The sequence below is a fragment of the Somniosus microcephalus genome, chromosome 21 (genome assembly GCF_052327205.1).
Source record: "Somniosus microcephalus isolate GS21.2 chromosome 21, FLI_Smic_1.0, whole genome shotgun sequence".
Lineage (NCBI taxonomy): Eukaryota > Metazoa > Chordata > Chondrichthyes > Squaliformes > Somniosidae > Somniosus > Somniosus microcephalus.
Window position 1 is genome coordinate 26,039,541 of NC_141007.1, and position 14,170 is coordinate 26,053,710.

The 14,170-nt window shown below is 47.9% G+C and overlaps 1 protein-coding gene across 1 annotated transcript in view; it reads right to left on the minus strand.

Annotated features, from left to right (window-relative positions):
• The window catches only part of gsg1l2b (gsg1-like 2b), a 249,779-nt gene that overhangs the window by 220,675 nt on the left and 14,934 nt on the right, over positions 1–14,170 (minus strand). The window lies entirely within an intron of this gene.

A 14,170-nucleotide genomic window follows, 5' to 3' on the forward strand; every position in this document is an offset into this window, starting at 1 on the left:
CGTGGCTCACTCTGGAACTGACTGTACAGATTACTACTCAGTGCTATATACAGGTGTGGTCACTGCCGGTACTACAGTATACATGAGATGTAAAAAGTAGTTCCCCCCTTAAAGGTATATACATTACAATTCCTCCCCTTTTAGATTAACAGTACCATAACACTCATTTAACAATTAAATATTAAACTAATTACAATTAACACTTTTAACATACAACGTTAGCTGAAAATAGTCCATTTACATATTCAGTCTTTGGGGAGGCTACCTGATCCTTTCTGGATAGCGCCTTTCCCGAGTGTCTCGCTCTTGGTGCGGAGGCGATTCTGGCGATTTGGATACTGTTGGGGGGGATGACTTATCAGGGGAAGGCAGCAGCAGCCAACTTCCTGGCACTGGGGGTGCTCCTGCTGCCCAGGAAGGGAGGAAAAAGAGTGGGAGAGCAATAGTGGTAGGGGATTCTATAGTAAGGGGAACAGATCGGCGTTTCTGTGGCCATAGACGTGAATCCAGGATGGTTTGTTGCCTCCCTGGTGCCAGGGTCAAGGATGTCACTGAGTGGCTGCAGGGAATTCTGGAGGGGGAAGGCGAACAGCCAGAGGTCGTGGTCCACATTGGTACCAACGACATAGGTAAAAAGAGGGATGAGGTCCTGCAGCAAGAATTTAGGGAGCTAGGTAGAAGATTAAAGAGCAGGACCTCAAAGGTTGTAATCTCTGGATTACTCCCGGTGCCATGTGCTAGTGAGTATAGGAATAGGAAGATAGAACAGATGAATGCGTGGCTAAAGGGATGGTGCAGGAGGGAGGGCTTTAGTTTCCTGGATCACTGGGTCTGCTTCTGGGAAAGGTGGGACTTGTACAAGTCGGACGGTTTACACCTGAACCAGAGGGGGACCAATATCCTTGCGGGGAGGTTTGCTAGCACTGTTGGGGGGGGGGTTTAAACTAACTTGGCAGGGGGATGGGATACAGCATGGAGCTATAGTAGGGCGTGATTTACAGCCAAATACGGAGGAAAAAACAAGTCAGCTGGGAAGGCAGAGCAAATGTGTGAAGGCAAAAAGGAATATGGCAAGGCTGGAAGGCATTTATTTTAATGCAAGGAGTCTTGCAAATAAGGTGGATGAACTGAAGTTGTTGTTGAACACATGGGAGTACGATATTGTTGCTATCACGGAGACATGGTTGAGGGAGGGTCAGGACTGGCAGCTCAATATTCCGGGGTATAGAATCTTCAGGCGAGACAGAGGGGGGTGTAAAAGGGGAGGGGGTGTTGCAATATTAATTAAGGAGTCAATTACTGCTGTAAGGAGGGATGATATATTAGCGGGTTCCTCTAATGAGGCCATATGGGTAGAACTTAAAAACAAAAAGGGGGCAAGCACTTTGCTGGGAGTGTACTATAGGCCCCCAAACAGTCAGGGGGAGATAGAGGAACAGATATGTAGGCAAATCTCAGAGAAGTGCGAAAATAATAGGGTAATAATAGTGGGGGATTTCAACTTCCCCAATATTAATTGGAATAGTCAGAGTGTGAAAGGCTTAGAGGGTGCAGAATTCTTAAAGTGCATCCAGGAGAGCTTTTTGAGCCAACATGTAGAAAGTCCTACAAGAGAGGGGGCGGTACTGGACCTAATTCTAGGGAATGTAGCTGGGCAAGTGGTGGAAGTGTCAGTAGGAGAGCATTTTGGCGACAGTGACCATAATTCGGTGAGATTTAAGGTGGTCATGGAAAAAGACAAAGACGGCCCAGAAATAAGGGTTCTAAATTGGGGGAAGGCCGATTTAATAAGTGGACTGGGAGCAGCTACTTATAGGAAAATCCACATCAAAGCAGTGGGAGACTTTCAGAAGGGAAATAGAGAGAGTACAATGCCAACATGTTCCCGTAAAGGTCAAGGGTGGGACCAACAAGCAAAGGGAACCTTGGATGACAAGGGATATACAAAAATGCATTAGGAAAAAAAGGGGGGCTTTTGGCAGTTACAAAAGACTAAAGACGGAGGAAGCCCTAGAGGAGTATAAAAAGTGCAGGGGCATACTTAAAAAAGAAATTAGGAGAGCGAGGAGGGGCCATGAAATAACACTGGCGAGCAAAATAAAGGAAAATCCTAAGATGTTTTATAAGTATATTAAGGGCAAGAGGATAACCAGGGAAAGGGTAGGGCCCATTAGGGACCAAAGTGGCAATCTGTGTGTAGAGCCAGATGATGTAGGCGGGGTTTTAAATGAATGTTTTGCATCTGTGTTCACTATGGAGAAAGACGATGTAGACATAGAAATCGGGCAAGGGGACTGTGATATACTTGAACATATTAGCATCGAGAGGGAGGAGGTACTAACGGTTTTAGCAGGCCAAAAAGTGGATAAATCCCCAGGCCTGGACGAGATGTATCCCAGGCTGCTGTGTGAGGCAAAGGAGGAGATTGCAGGGGCTCTGACACAAATTTTCAGAACCTCTCTGGCCACAGGGGATGTACCAGAGGACTGGAGAACAGCTAACATAGTACCATTATTCAAGAAGGGTAGCAGGGATAAACCAGGGAATTACAGGCCAGTGAGCCTAACATCTGTGGTAGGGAAATTATTGGAAAAAATTCTGAGGGACAAAATTAGTCTCCACTTGGAGAGGCAAGGATTAATCGGGGATAGTCAGCATGGCTTTGTCAAGGGTAAATCATGTCTGACCAATCCGATTGAATTTTTCGAGGGGGTGACTAGGTGTGTGGATGAGGGAAATGCTGTGGATGTGGTATACATGGACTTCAGTAAGGCTTTTGACAAAGTCCCGCATAGGAGACTGGTCAAGAAGGTAAGAGCCCATGGGATCCAGGGTGCCTTGGCACATTGGATCCTAAACTGGCTGAGTGGCAGGAGGCAGAGGGTGATGGTCAAAGGTTGCTTTTGTGACTGGAAGCCTGTGTCCAGTGGGGTACCTCAGGGATCGGTGCTGGGTCCCTTGCTGTTTGTGATCTACATAAATGATTTGGATGAGAATGTAAAAGGTATGATCAGTAAGTTCGCAAATGACACGAAAATTGGTGGGGTGGTAAATTGCGAGGAGGAAAGCCTCAGGCAACAGGACGATATAAACGGGTTGGTCAGATGGACGGAAAAGTGGCAAATGGAATTTAACCCTGAAAAGTGCGAGGTGATGCATTTTGGACAGACAAATAAGGCAAGGGAATACACAATGAGTGGTAGGACCCTAGGAAGTACAGAGGGTCAGAGGGACCTTGGTGTGCATGTACATAGATCTCTGAAGGCAGTGGAACAGGTAGATAAGGTGGTTAAAAAGGCATATGGGATACTTGCCTTCATTAGCCGAGGCATAGAATATAAGAGCAGGGAGGTTATGATGGAGCTGTACAAAACGCTGGTAAGGCCACAGCTGGAGTACTGTGTGCAGTTCTGGTCGCCTCACTATAGGAAGGATGTGATTGCTTTGGAGAGGGTGCAGAGAAGATTCACCAGGATGTTACCTGGGATGGAGCGCCTCAGCTATGAAGAAAGACTAAACAGGCTAGGGTTGTTTTCCTTGGAGCAAAGAAGGCTGAGGGGGGACCTGATTGAGGTGTACAAAATGATGAGGGGCATAGATAGGGTAGATAAAGAGGAACTTTTCCCCTTAGTAGAGGGGTCAATAACAAGGGGGCATAGATTCAAGGTAAGGGGCAGGAGGTTTAGAGGGGATTTGAGGAGGAACTTTTTCACCCAGAGGGTGGTTGGAGTCTGGAACTCACTGCCTGAAAGGGTCGTAGAGGCAGGAACCCTCACAACATTCAAGAAGCATTTGGATGAGCACTTGAAATGCCATTGCATACAAGGCTATGGACCAAATACTGGAAAATGGGATTAGATTGGACAGGGCTTGATGGACGGCGCAGACACGTTGGGCCGAAGGGCCTGTTTCTGTGCTGTATAACTCTATGACTCTATGACCCTGTCATCGGTTGGGTCATCAGCTTCCGATGCTACTGTTTCTAGGGTAGATGCGACCTGTACGTCGGGTTCCTCACCAGGTACGTATGGGCGAGGCATGGGGTTGACTTGTTCCTGTGACTCTAGGATCTGGTCAGCATGGCGTCTCACGCTGTTCTCCCCAACGTCCACTGTGTACATTAGTGGGCCCTGCCGTGTGCACATCGTTCCTGGCTGCCATTTCTCTGTTCGGTAGTCGCGGGCCAAGACTGGTTGCCCTACATTGAAGCTCCTTGTTGGCTTCCCATGGATGTGCTGGAATTGCTTACTCTCAACATCTCTTCGTACGTTTGGTCTGAGCAAATCCAGGCGAGATCTTAACCTTCGGTTAAAGAACATCATGGCCGGGGCCTGGTTGGTGACTGCATGTGTCGCATTCCGGTAGGCGAACAGGAAATTATCCACCTTATGCTGCAGCGGAATGTTGTCATTGTACATAGCTTTTATTGCCTTCTTAAAGGTTTGTACGAACCTCTCAGCCAATCCATTTGTGGCTGGATCATACGGGGCAGATGTGTAATGCCTTACCCAATTCTTCTGGATAAACCTCCGGAACTCTTCGGACACAAACTGTGGTCTGTTATCGGAGCAAATCTGTTCTGGCAAGCCGTTCCTGGCAAAAATGGTCCGTAGGACTGCAATAGTTTTCTCCGTGGTGTTGGAGGACATTTTGATGACCTCAGGCCACTTTGAGTGCGCATCCACGGCTATTAAAAACATTGAGTCCATGAATGGACCAGTAAAATCAATATGCACCCGTTGCCATGGAGATGAGGGCCACTCCCATGGGTGTAGAGGGGCATGTGGTGGTGCATTTTGGACTTTCTGGCATCCTGAGCAGCTCTTGGTCAGGTCCTCGATTTGTTTATCAATTCCCGGCCACCACACATAAGCCCTGGCAAGGCTTTTCATTTTTACCCCGCCCAGATGACCGTCATGAAGCTCATTGAGCACGCTATCCCTTAACTTGGGTGGAATTACCACTCGGGATCCACACATCAAGGTCCCCCGGCACACTGACAGCTGTTCTCTTCTTGTCGAGAATGCTGGCAACAGTGAGTCGCCATGTGCTGGCCATCCCTTCACCGTCAAATCATATACCCGAGACAGTGTCGGGTCATTTCGGGTCTCCTTTTCTATACGAGCGTTAGTTACCGGTAGGTATTCAACTATAGTCGAATGAAATATTTCGACAGGATCCACTGCTGGTGCTTCCTCCGCAGTAGGCAGTGGCAGGCGTGATAGCCCATCAGCGTTTACATGCTGTTTCGTGCCCTTATATTCCATCTCATAGTGGTGCGCCCCTAGAAAGAGTGACCATCTTTGTAGTCGTTGCGCAGTCATCACCGGAACGCCCTTCTTCGGATTAAAAATGGAGACAAGAGGCTGGTGGTCAGTCAGCAAGGTGAATTTCTGCCCGTGCAGATAGTGATTGAACTTTTTCACTCCCCACACTTGGCTGAGGGCGTCCCTGTCAATCTGTGTGTAGTTACGCTCGGCTGAGGATAGTGATCGTGACGCAAAGGCTTTTGGCCTCTCTGAGCCGTCCGAGAATTTGTGCGACAGCACCGCTCCAAAGCCATAGGGTGACGCATCACACACCAACCGAATTGGTAGTGCTGGGTTGAAATGGGCCAATACCTGTTTTGATGTGATTAGTGTTTTGCTCTTCTGGAAAGCTCATTTACATTCGTCACTCCACTTCCATGGCACTCCAGTTTGCAGTAGGGTGTTCAGTGGGTGTAGTATTGTAGACAAATTTGGCAAGAACTTATGGTAGTAGTTTACCAGCCCGAGGAACGACCTCAGTTGTGACATGTTTTCCGGTGCTGGGGTCTTGACTACTGCCTCAATCTTTTCTGGGGACTTATGTAACCTCTCTTTATTGATAACGTGGCCACAATACTGTGGTGTATGTAACCTGTTCCACCTTAAGAGAACTTAAGCCTGGTCCACCTTAAGAAAGGTACTACTTTCTTTGGCTGCTGTATACGTAATACCGGTGGTGACCACACCGGTATATAAGCACAGTGTAATAATATTGTATTCAGTATAGTCCGACCTCCAACCAGTAAAGACCTGTTGAATTTACTCTTGTGGTCTGTGTAGTAATTCTCACTATAACACACAGACTTAACAGTGGCGACGAGTCCAATTCTTACCCTGCTGCAGTAATTTCCACAGCGACTTCGTCCACAGACAGGACGTCGAAGAGAGGTTTCCACCCTCATCACCTACGGGAAGACACGTCGAGCGGCAGGCATCGAGCAACAGGAGTGCAGAAGACATCCTGACCTCGAAGCCTCCATCAGCGACTGTCAGCTTCTTCTACTACCTCGTGGTGGGTAAGCCGGGCAGCGACGCGACAGAAAGTCAACCGCGTTGGCTGTACAGACGGGGCTGGGAAGACGGAGGAATAAGGGCGGTGAGGTCGATCGCGACCAGAGATAAGGGCCGGGCCGCTTTCGAGCGAGAGGCGCAGCGCGGGACATCGATCGCGACCGGAGATAAGGGCCGCATTCGGGCTAAAGGCGCAGCGTCTGGGGAAACTGAAGGCGCGAGCGCCGCGGTGAAGCGGAGACAGCGTCGGGGGACGGGTGAAGACCGCCAAGCGTGGGAAAACCGCCATTTTGTGGGCGGCGGACGACGGCAAGAGCGGGAAGCCGCCATCTTAGTTAACATTAAAAATACGATAAATTGCTACGATGCCTAAACATGGGAACATTAATGCCTTCGACAGTGATATAGAAGACTGGGCTATGTATGTAGAACGCATACAAAACTATTGTAAGGCAAATAAAATTCCTGAGACAGATAAAGCACTAACATTACTAAACTTAATGGGTGCGAAGACATACAGGCAATTGAAACACCTGTTATCACCAGATGAACCGGCGGATAAGACGTTCGAACAGATTGTTACTGTCCTAAAAAATCATCTTAGCCCCACGCCGCTGATGCTAGCGGAACGATTTAAATTTTACGATAGAAGACAGCGGCAAAATGAAAGCAATGCTGAATATTTGATGGAATTACGTAAGCTAGCAAAATATTGTCAGTTTGGAACGGGACTGACAGAGGCACTTCGAGATAGATTTGTGTGTGGTTTATTTAAACAGGATACACAAAGGCGACTGCTCGAGGAGAATGAGCTGTCTCTCGAGAAGGCGGTCACTATGGCAGCAGCACACGAGGCCGCAGCGAGAGGCACGGCAGTAATGCAGCTACGGCCACCGGAACTCGGTACAAACAAATTGGGTTTGAGTTCTGTCAAATGTTATCGTTGTGGAAAGACAACGCACGATCAGAACCAGTGTTGGTTTAAAAACCAAGAATGCAGAACGTGTGGCAGGTTTGGCCACATAGCTAAAGTATGCCGGTCAGGAAAGAAGACCAGCAATAAAAAGTCACCGCAAGGAAAATATGCAAAGGTACACAAGGTGACAAAGAACAGTTTGACTGAACAGAAGTCAGATTCAGACGCTAGCAGTAATGAACTGGATAGCTTAAGAATACACAACGTTGGTAACGATACAGACCTCTAGGCAATTTGGGTCACTCTTAAGATAGCAGGAGTCCAAGTAAAAATGGAATTGGACACTGGATCGGCATTGACGGTCATGAATAAGAAAGATTACAGAAGGTTATTCCAACATATTCCCTTACAGGATACGGAGATTATATTGAAAATGTACACGGGGCAAAGAGTGTACCCCATCGGAAAAATAGAGGTAGAAGTGGTCCACAAGGGCGAAGGAAGCCAAGTAATGGACTTATATGTGCTACCTGAAGGAGGTCCACCACTACTAGGACGGGAGTGGATTAGGAAAATGAATATGGACTGGCACTCCTTGAAAGCACTAACGGTAGATTCCGGGGAAACAGCTGTCAAACCTAAACGATTGTCCAGAATATTGGATGAGGCTAAAGAGGTGTTCCAGCCGGGACTGGGAACACTGAGAGGAATTACGGCAAACATCAAGATTGATGAACATGCACAACCAAAATATTTTAAAGCCAGACCGGTACCCTATGCAATACGACCTGCGGTTGAAGCGGAGCTGGAAGCACTAGAACGTTCAGGGGTACTGTCTAAAGTAGATTGGAGTGAGTGGGCTACGCCCATTGTTCCCATTATGAAACGTCCTGCGAACAATAAGCCAGGAGATCCAGGGAAGGTTCGCATCTGTGGAGATTTCAAGATCACCGTTAATCCGGTGCTTCACACGGTGTAGTATCCGCTTCCACGGATTGAGGATATTTTCGCTTCACTGTCTGGCAGGAAACACTTCACCAAGATAGACCTGGCGCAGGCGTACTTGCAGATGGAGGTTGAAGAAGAGTCACGCCAATACCTCACGATCAACACGCATCGAGGGTTGTACCGGTACAATAGGCTGGTTTTTGGTGTGGCATCGGCTCCAGCAATTTGGCAGAGGGCCATGGAGCAGGTATTACAGGGAATTCCAGGCACACAATGTTACCTGGACGACATTCTGATCACAGGTGATGGTGATGAACAGCATCTCGCTAACTTGGAATTGGTGCTCAACAGACTGAAAGAGTATGGACTTAGGGTAAATCGGCAGAAATGTGAGTTCTTCCAGAAGCGGATCTCGTACTGTGGTCATGTCATTGACCGGGAGGGGCTTCATAAGTCTCCTGACAAGATAGCGGCAGTTGTAAAGGCTCCCGCTCCGGAGAATGTCTCTCAGTTGAGGTCGTTTCTAGGAATAATTAACTACTACCATAAATTTCTGCCAAATCTATCCACGGTGCTGCATCCGTTGAACGCTCTTTTACAGAAAGGGGTACCATGGGACTGGGGCGAAAACTGTAAGAAGGCATTTCGCAAAAGCAAAGAATTGATCACCTCAGAGGAAGTGTTGGCTCACTTCAACCCGACACTGCCTATTCGGTTGGCTTGTGATGCTTCTCCATATGGTATTGGGGCAGTACTCTCACATAAATTGCCAAATGGCACGGAAAGGCCAGTCGCGTTTGCATCCAGATCATTGACCTCCGCTGAGCGCAACTATGCGCAGATCGATAGGGAGGCCCTTAGCCTTGTATGGGGAGTGAAGAAGTTTAATCATTACCTACAGGGCCAAAAATTCACACTTCTGACGGACCATCAACCGTTGGTGTCCATTTGTAACCCTAAGAAGGGTGTTTCGGTGATGACAGCACAGCGTCTCCAGAGATGGTCTCTTTTCTTAGGGGCACATCAATATCAGATAGAATTCAAAGGTACGAAACAGCATGGCAATGCTGATGGCCTGTTGCGCCTGCCACTACCTGAAGATGAAGACACGATGGAAGTTGACCCTGTTGAGTTATTTCATTCGACCATTATCGAGTGTTTACCTGTCACCAACGCAAGTATTGAAAGAGAAACCAGGAACGACCCGACACTGTCCAGAGTCTACGAGGTGACAGTGAAAGGATGGCCAACACGGGGTGATCCTCTGTTACCGGCATTCTCGGCAAGGCGAGACCAGCTGTCCGTCTGCCATGGCACTTTGATGTACGGGACAAGAGTGATTATTCCTCCCAAGTTAAGGGAAAGAGTTTTAAAAGAACTACACGAAGGTCATCTGGGGGGAGTTAAAATGAAAAGTCTTGCTAGGGCTTACGTATGGTGGCCGGGTATTGACCAACAGATTGAGGAGTTAACGAAAAGCTGCGCTGGGTGTCAAAATGTGCAAAATGCACCTCCGATAGCACCGCTACACCCATGGGAATGGCCTTCAGCCCCATGGCAACGCGTACACATTGACTTTGCTGGTCCATTCATGGACTCCATGTTCCTAATCACGGTGGACGCACATTCCAAATGGCCAGAAGTCATCAAGATGAATACCACTACTTCAGAAAAGACAATTGCGGTGTTAAGAACAATATTCGCAAGGAACGGATTGCCAGAACAGATCTGTTCGGACAACGGACCACAGTTTGTATCGGAAGAATTCCAACAATTCTTAAAGAAGAATGGAGTTAAACATTATACCTCTGCCCCATATCATCCGGCGACAAACGGGTTGGCTGAAAGATTTGTCCAGACATTCAAAAAGGCTATTAAGGCCATGAATGATGATCAGATTCCGCTGCAACACAAGGTCGATAAGTTCCTGATGTCATATAGAAACGCCGATCATGCCGTGACTAACCAAAGTCCTGCTATGATGTTTTATAACAGGAGGTTGCGGTCCAAGTTGGACTTGTTAAAACCAAATGTGCGGAGGGAAGTGAAAAACAAACAGTTTCGGCATATTAACAGCAAGACCACTCGAACTTTCGACGTAGGACAACCAGTGATGGCAAGGGGCTATGGAAACGACAACTGGCAGTCCGGAACAATCCGGGCCAGACAAGGACCTCTGATGTACACCGTAGGTATTGGTCATAATGTGATAAGGCGTCATGCGGATCAACGGATCAACTGGTAGAGTCGAGAGCAAGGGTCGAACCCATGGTTGTGACAGAGACAGCTGTGGAAGACGTTCATGAACCTGAAGCATCTACCTCGGCCGAGAATGTATTTGATGATGATGACACCCAATACATTGGCAACCAACTAGAGGAGGCACCTCAACAACAAGAATCAGAGACCACTGAAAGGCGTTATCCAAGCCGAATCAGAAAGCCTCCTGAGAGACTGAACCTTTGAACTGTTATACCTGAAGTTATATATGTATATATGTTATGTTTATTTGGGGATATGACTGTTAAGCTAAAAAGGGAGGGTTGTGGTGTGTGTAACCTGTTCCACCTTAAAAGAACTTAAGCCTGGTCCACCTTAAGAAAGGTACTACTTTCTTTGGCTGCTGTATACGTAATACCGGTGGTGACCACACCGGTATATAAGCACAGTGTAATAATATTGTATTCAGTATAGTCTGACCTCCAACCAGTAAAGACCTGTTGAATTTACTCTTGTGGTCTGTGTAGTAATTCTCACTATAACACACAGACTTAGCAAATACGAGATCTTTTTTTTTTTAAACTCGCATTTGGGGCGGTTAGCTCGGAGCCCATATTCCTTCAATCTAGTGAGCACCTGCTCCAGGTTGGCGAGGTGATCACGGTCATTTTCGCCCATGACCAAGATGTCGTCCAAATAACACTGGGTCCCTGGGATCCCTTGCAGGACTTGTTCCATTGCCCTTTGCCAAATAGCCGGAGCTGATGCTACCCCGAATACCAGCCGGTTGTATTGGTAGAGACCTTTTATGGGTGTTGATTATGAGGTATTTTTTTGATGTTTCTTCTACCTCCATTTGCAGATACGCCTGGGACAGATCAATCTTAGTGAAGCGTTTCCCTCCAGATAGCGAGGCGAAAATATCTTCAATCCGCGGAAGTGGATATTGTACGATGTGAAGGACTGGGTTCACTGTTGCCTTAAAGTCCCCACAGGTGCGAACCTTCCTTGGTTCCCCAGGCGTGCTGCTCAACGACTTTTTCATCACAGGGACGATGGGTGTAGCCCACTCGCTCCAGTCTACCTTGGACAGTACTCCTGAATGTTCCAAACTCTCCAGCTCTGCTTCGAAGGCTGGGCGGATCGCATAAGGTATCGGTCTGGCTTTAAAAAATTTTGGGCTTGCGTTTTCTTCGATTTTAATTGTTGCTGTCATGCCTTTTAGTGTTCTGAGTCCTTGCTGGAACACTTCTTGCGCGTCGGTTAGGATCTTTGACAGTCGCCCAGGTGTGACGTCGTCATCCTTTTTGGCAGCCCCAGTCAGTGCTTGTATGGAATGCCAATCCAGCTGTATTTTCCGGATCCATTCACGTCCCAGTAATGGTGGTCCTCCATCTTGCAATACATACAGGTCTAGTTTTGGTATTTCCTTACCATTATATATAACGGTCACCCTTATTTTTCCTTTGGGGTAGACTTTTTGCCCCGTGTACGTCTTCAAAATAATTTTTGTGTCTCTCAAGGGTATGTGTGAGAATAGCCGCTCGTAGTCTCGTCGGTTTATGACTGTTAGGGCTGATCCTGTGTCCAATTCCATTTTTACCTGGACTCCTGCTATCTTGAGAGTGACCCAAATGGATCGGTGATCCTCCGTTTTGATCACATTATGTAGTTTCAGACAACTCAGCTCCCTGCTTTCGGAGTTGGTATCACTCTTTTGTTCGTCTGAACTATTCTCCGTCACCTTATGTACCTTCTTGTACTTTTCTTTTGGAGATTTCTTATTGCTGGTTTTCTTTCCCGACCTGCAGACTCGTGCTATGTGTCCTACTTTTCCACACTTTCTGCACACTTTGTCTTTGAACCAGCAATCATTGTGGTCGTGTGTTGTTCTGCTGCAGCGATAGCACTTCTCTGTTCTGTATGACATTTCGTTTGTGCCATATTCTTGCGGTCTCTGTTGTATCTCTGCAGCGCCCCGTGTTGCTGCTTCATATGATACCGCAATGCTGAAAGCCTTGTGCAGCATAAGGTCCTTTTCAGATAAAAGCCCATTCTGGGTTCCTTCACTTTGAAGCCCACACACAAACTTGTCCCTTAAGGTATCTGCCAGTCCCGTTCGATAGTTTGCGCAGTTCTGTTAAATATTCAGCATTGCTTTCATCCTTATGCTGGTTCCGTTTGTGAAACTTGAATCTTTCTGCTATCAGCAGCGGTGTGGGGTTTAAATGTTCCTGTAGTATCGTCACTATGTCTCCAAAACTCTTTTCCACTGGCTTCGCTGGGGTTACTAGATTTCGTAATAAGCCATACGTCTTTGCACCCATTAAATTTAACAATACCGGCGCTTTCTTGTCATCTGACACCTCATTTGCCTTGCAGTATACCTCTATTGGTTCGACATATGTAGTCCAATCTTTGACTTCATTGTCAAATGCGGTGATACTGCCACTCTTCGGCATTTTGGGTGTGGTTTAAATTGGCTTAAAATGGCGTCTCCCGCGCTTTCCTTCCTCCCCCGCTGCTGCCAACGCCGCTCTCGGCGGTCCTCGTGGCAATGGCGGCGTCCTGTAGGTTTCGCGCGCTTCTCCTGCACTGCTGCCAACGCCGCTCTCGGCAGTCCTCATGGCAATGGTGGTGCCCTGTAGGTTTCGCGCACTTCTTCTGCGCTGCTGCCAACGCCGCTGTCACTGGTCCTCATGGCAATGGTGGCGCCTCGCGGGTTTCTGCACGTCTCTCTCCCTCTCCTCGACGCTGCTCGTCCCCTGAACACCGGCTGCGCCCTGTGCGCCCTGCCCTCTCTCTCTCTCCCCTGTCGACGCTGCTCGGCCCTTTGCTGTGCCGCTCGGTCGGGCTCTAGCCCGCCGCTGTCCGGGAAGGGTCTGCGCACTACCTGTTGCCAGCCCGTTTCGCTGGACCACCGCGACTGGTAAGCCAAGCCCGGCTCTCAACAGCCTCCCCCACAATTCTCGAGTCTCTGCTGGATGACTGGGCGGTTGCCCGTGGTCGACGCCCGAGTCTCTGGCCTTGACCTCCAATCTACTGGTCTGCAGGAATGAATCCCTGGGAGGTGATGCAGAGTTGCAGGTAGGATTGAATTTGTCTCGTCGCCAATGTTGTGTCCGTCAGTAGTAAGACACAAGACTGCAGGAGAACGGTACAACAGGTGTTTACTCAACATGGCTCACTCTGGAACTGACTATACAGATTACTACTCAGTGCTATATACAGGTGTGGTCACTGCCGGTACTACAGTATACATGAGCTGTAAAAAGTAGTTCCCCCCTTAAAGGTATATACATTACACATTTTTGTTGCTGCTCCACAATCTGTCTCATGGCAGAGAGTATAAACAGAATATCTCAGCTGCCTTTTGTCTCCACGGGCCCATTACCATCTCATCTGGCTTCTAATACCTTTTATTGTCTCCTTTTCTTCTTTTGTTCGATCGCAGCTTTGCCTTCGATCTTTTTATTTTCTTTCCAGTTTTGAAGAAGGGTTTCAACCCGAAACATCAACTCAAATTTCTCTCCACGGATGTTGCCTGACCTGCTGAGATTTTCCAGCATTCTCTGTTGTTATTTAGGAGGTCTGGTCACGGACATTCGCCTACATGTTGGCATGCTGTACCGCCGCTGCTCTTTAACAGGATGCTGGAAGGTACTGTGGGTGACCTGCCTTTTAATTCTCCCCCGTGAAGAAGGACCTGATCTCCACTAGGGGGTGGCCATTGATGTTACATATGGAATTGTAGATATGAACCCTT